We start from the raw sequence: 4,475 nt of genomic DNA, 5'->3' as shown, positions 1-4,475 counted from the left end.
CGCAAGAGGCGGGGAAGCCCCCGAACCCTCAACCCGCACACCGTGACGAGCATCCCCAACGACAACCGCCCGACCAGCGTGCCCACCGCCACACCCGGTACACGCCCGGGAGGGGGCGGCAGCGCGGCCGCGACCGGCCAGCCGGGGGGAGGCCCGGCGGAGGCGAGGAGGGGGCCACAACCCCGCCCGGATGGAGGGCGCGCCGGAGGCGGCGAGGGGCAAAGAAACGCGGAAAGGAAACCGGGGAGAAGACCTCGGGCACAGAGTCGGGCCGCCAGGAAAACAAGCGGGATCCCACCGCCACACGCGAGGGCGGTCCCGCACCGCCTGCGACGCCAACCCGGCCTCCGGCCCCACCCCCGGAACCTCCCACGAGACCCGCCGCCCCGCCACCACAGGGTGGCCCTCCACGCGACGAGACGCGCGCCTGGCCTCCAAACGCCAGCATGCAACGCCACAACCTCGGGCCGGACGAGTCCCACGACCTGGGCCTCTCCAGCTCCAGGGTCCACTCGCTCACCACACCGCCCGCGGAACGCTCCCAGGGGGGCCGCGGCGGCCGCGCCCCGGGCCAGCGCACACGCACGCAGGTCGCCCGCCGGCTCGGGACCGGGAGCGGGCAGAGGGACACTCGCAGCGGGCGCGGGGGAAAGAGGGACGCGGCCCCTCAACCCCCGGCCGCGCGAACAGCGCCCCACCGCCACCGCGCACACACGCGGCACCAGCGACCCACACAGTGGCCCCACGCGCGCCAGAAGGCCCGGCCAAGGCCCAGCGGGAACCCTCCCCCGACTCGAAGGGGGGAGGCGTGGGCCGCGGTAGGCACAAAGAGCAGGCGCTCGGCCCCCACCCGCGGGGGGCCGGCGGACCCCTGCACTCCCAGACGGCGGGGAGGGGGGACTCTCGCCTACACACACACCACCGACGGTAGCGTAGCGCAAAAGGCAGGGGGCGGCCAACGGGGGAATCCGGTACCCCCACACAAGGCACGCCCTTCACGGATCGCTAGAGAAACTTCCTCACTGAGGGTGGGCCGCACCCAACCCAGCCCCTCTGCCAACCGGCCGCCGAGACAACGAGGGGGATCTGCGGTACAGGCAAGCACAAGGCTTCTTGAGCGTTCGCGGCCGGGGACACCCAAAGCCCCATCGCCTCGGGGGCCCGACCGGCCCCAGCTCGGCGTCCCGCCACAATCGCTCACACGCCCGGGCAACGTCTCCTTCCCCCCACCGGAGAGAGGGAAGAGCGCCCGGGCGCCCGCTCGCCTAACACTCCCCACGCCACTCGGCGCTGGGGACGACAACGCGACACCCTCCCCCCGGAGAGGGAACGGGCAACGCTGCCGAGCTTACCGCCTCGATCCCCCGAAAGAAGCGACACCGCTCTTCCCGTCAGGCACTCGCCTCGGAAACCCCCACGGACGGGGCGAGACCGACAGCGAGGCGGCGGCCGGCCGCGGCAGCGGCACTGGGATCGGGAGCAGCACACACCGCCTCAGCCTCAGGCACCTCAGGAAACAACCCGGAGCGCCCCAGGAGCACCGAAGCAGAGGCGCACCGTCGCGCCGAGGCAGCACGGTGGCAGCCCTCCCCGCGCCGGGGAGGGCCACACACGGCCCTTGGCCGCCCAGGGGGGGCGGCGAGCGAGAAGCACCCGCTACGTCAGAGGACCCCAGGAGCGAGGTCGAGGCCGGATTCCGCACCCCCGCCCTTCCCCGCACCGCGAACGGGCGGGGAGGCAAGGCGAGGGGCCCGCGGGCAGGACGAGAAGAGTCGGCCCATTCGCCATGAATGTCCGTCCCTCGCCTGGCGCGGCTTTGGTCCAGCCCAGGAGAGCGCAAAGTCACCACATCGATCAGCAGAGTGGGCGGGAGAGGCCCAGGGAGCAGGGGGAGACCCGGCGAGGACCGCTTCTAAGAGGAGCCTGCTACGGCCTCGCCGGCCCCACACCCCAGGGAGAGCGGCCGACGACACGGAACGGGGAACGCCTGACACGCGGCTCGGAGCCATGGAAGCAAGCGTCGTCACGCCACCCTCGGTGCCCGCAGCGAGGAGCGCACGGGCGGTAAAGGACCACCCGCCACCTACCCCCGCCGCCCTCCGGCGCCAGAAGGCCGGCCGGCCAGAGGCGGCACCACCGCGAGGGCGCTCCAGGTGCGCCAAAGAGCCGTCGCACGCAGGCCCAGGCAAGCAGCTCAAGAGGGAACGGGTCCGGGCCACCCCATCAGCCCAGAGCCCCGCACGCACCCGGAGGCCCAAGCTCCCTCGCTCTGGCGTGTGCCGCCAGAGGACAACGTGTCAGCACCTACCCGATGGCAGAAAACGGCCAACTCGGGCCAAAACAATCGCGACCGGGGCAACCGGGAACAGTTCACTCACCACTGCCGCCTTCCCTGAACACAGTCACGGTCAGCGGACCGCGAAATCGAGCCCATCACCGAGATCCAGAGCCCCTAGGGACAACTGGTCGACCCTCGTTGACGAAGGCAAAGACAAGAGACGGGGACCGCCATCCCCAGCGAGCAGGACCGGGGGGGGGGGGGGGGGAAGGGCGGACGGGGAACACGTCCGAAGGACGCCGGGCGTAGCCAACAGGACAAGCCCCGGGCAGCGGGCCCCCGAAGAGGCAATGCGGCAAGGCCGGGCGAGCACACCCGCCTGGCCCGCCCGGTGAAGCCCCGCAGCCCCGCGGCCAAAACCCGCGAGAGAGAGGGAGAGGAAGCGGGAGAAAAATAAGACAGAAGTGCCGGCGACCGACCCAGACCGGGCAAAGCGAAGCCCGTGGCGGCGAAGGAACCGCTCAGACTGCCACCCGAGGCGCCCGCGGCCCGGACCGTGCAGGGAGAGAAGACAACCGACACACACACAGTAAGCCTGCAGGTCCAATATCCCGCCAACGGGCCACAACGGCCCAGCCCAGCGTGACCGAGACAGTTCCGCTGGCGCCGCCCAGCTCCTGGAACTCTGTCTCGGCCACCGCCGCCGAATATCACGCCTTGGAGACTTCCGATGATCCGACGCTCCTATAAAAGCGGCCACCAGGGGGAGCTCGACAACCGTCAACCAAATCAGGAGGAAGGGACGCGGAACCTCGGTCGGCGTCAGCGGGATCCGCTCCGCAGGGGTCGTAGAAAGTCACCCGGACACGTCCCACCAGCCGGGTCGCCCCGCCAGGGCCCCCCCCCCCCAACAGCGGCGGGCACGAGACGCAGGCAGATCGGCCCAGCACCCCTAGAGAATCCGGCGGGGGACACGGGCAGTGTGGGACTTCAAAACCGAAACCACCACGGTGAAGCCACTATTAGACAGGCAGACTAGCTGCTAGGCCACGGTCCGATCCATCCAGAGAATGGAGGAATTGACAGAAACATGTAAAAACCCGTCGAAATCGGTGGCTGGGGAATTTGATCTGCTGGTCTTTGGGCTCGGTGTTTCCGCCTGTCTCTGTACCAAAAAAAAAAAAAAAAAAAAAAATGGGAAGATGAACAGCCTCTGAGAAACCTTCCTCCTCTGTGTCTGTGGTTCAGTGCCAGAGGGCCGGCCTAGCACATAGGAGGCACTGGGTTTGAGCCTTAGCGCGGCATACAAAAAGGAACAAAGTCGAAAGAAGGCGTGCTGTCCACCTACAACTACTCTAAAAAAGAAAAAAAAAAAAAAAAAAAAGAATACTGATCATAATAGGAATAAGGATTCTTCCTTGGGGAGTTCTATTTTCTCTGCCTGGCCACGTTATCTTTTTTTTTTTTTTTTTTTTTTTTTTTTTTTTTAAGAGAGAGTGAGAGAGAATTTCAATATTTACTTTTTTTTTTTTTTTTTAACAACATCTTTGTTTGTGTGCTGAGGACCGAACCCGGGCAACTGCAACTGCGCTACCGCTTGAGCCACATCCCCAGCCCCCTTTTTAACTTTTACTTATTTTTCTTTTGTAAAGACAGAGAGGAGGAGGAGGGGGGGGAGAGAGAGAGAGGGAAGAGGGGGGTGGAGAGAGAGAGGAGAGAGAGAGAGAGAGAGAGAGAGAGAGAGAGAGAGAGAGAGAATATTTTTTAATGTTTATTTTTCAGTATGCGGTGGGCACAACATCTTTATTTTATTTTACGCGGTGCTGAGGATCGAACCCAGCGCCCCGCGCATGCCGCGGGAGCGCATTACCACTTGAGGCACATCTCCAGCCCATTAATTCTTATTTGAATTTGTGTTTTTATTTACCTATTTATTTACCTGAGTAAGAAATGAGCATTTTCTTGAACCGAAAGTCATTTTCCACCGGGTCACAGAGCCAAATTTTACGTTTAGGCACATGGTAATAAGAAGCTGTAACAGGGCGCTAAGAGCGGCTGCCTTGGCTAAAAAGCGTGGGCCCTTGCCCCAGAGCGAAACAACAACGACAACGGGGCGGGGGGGGGGGGCGGGGAAGAATCAAACAAATAATGCAATCAATCCATGGGCCAAGGACCTGAACAGATACTTCTCAGAAGT

This window comes from Callospermophilus lateralis, chromosome 3 (genome assembly GCF_048772815.1).
Source record: "Callospermophilus lateralis isolate mCalLat2 chromosome 3, mCalLat2.hap1, whole genome shotgun sequence".
Classification (NCBI taxonomy): domain Eukaryota; kingdom Metazoa; phylum Chordata; class Mammalia; order Rodentia; family Sciuridae; genus Callospermophilus; species Callospermophilus lateralis.
Note: the sequence above shows the minus strand (reverse complement) of the source record.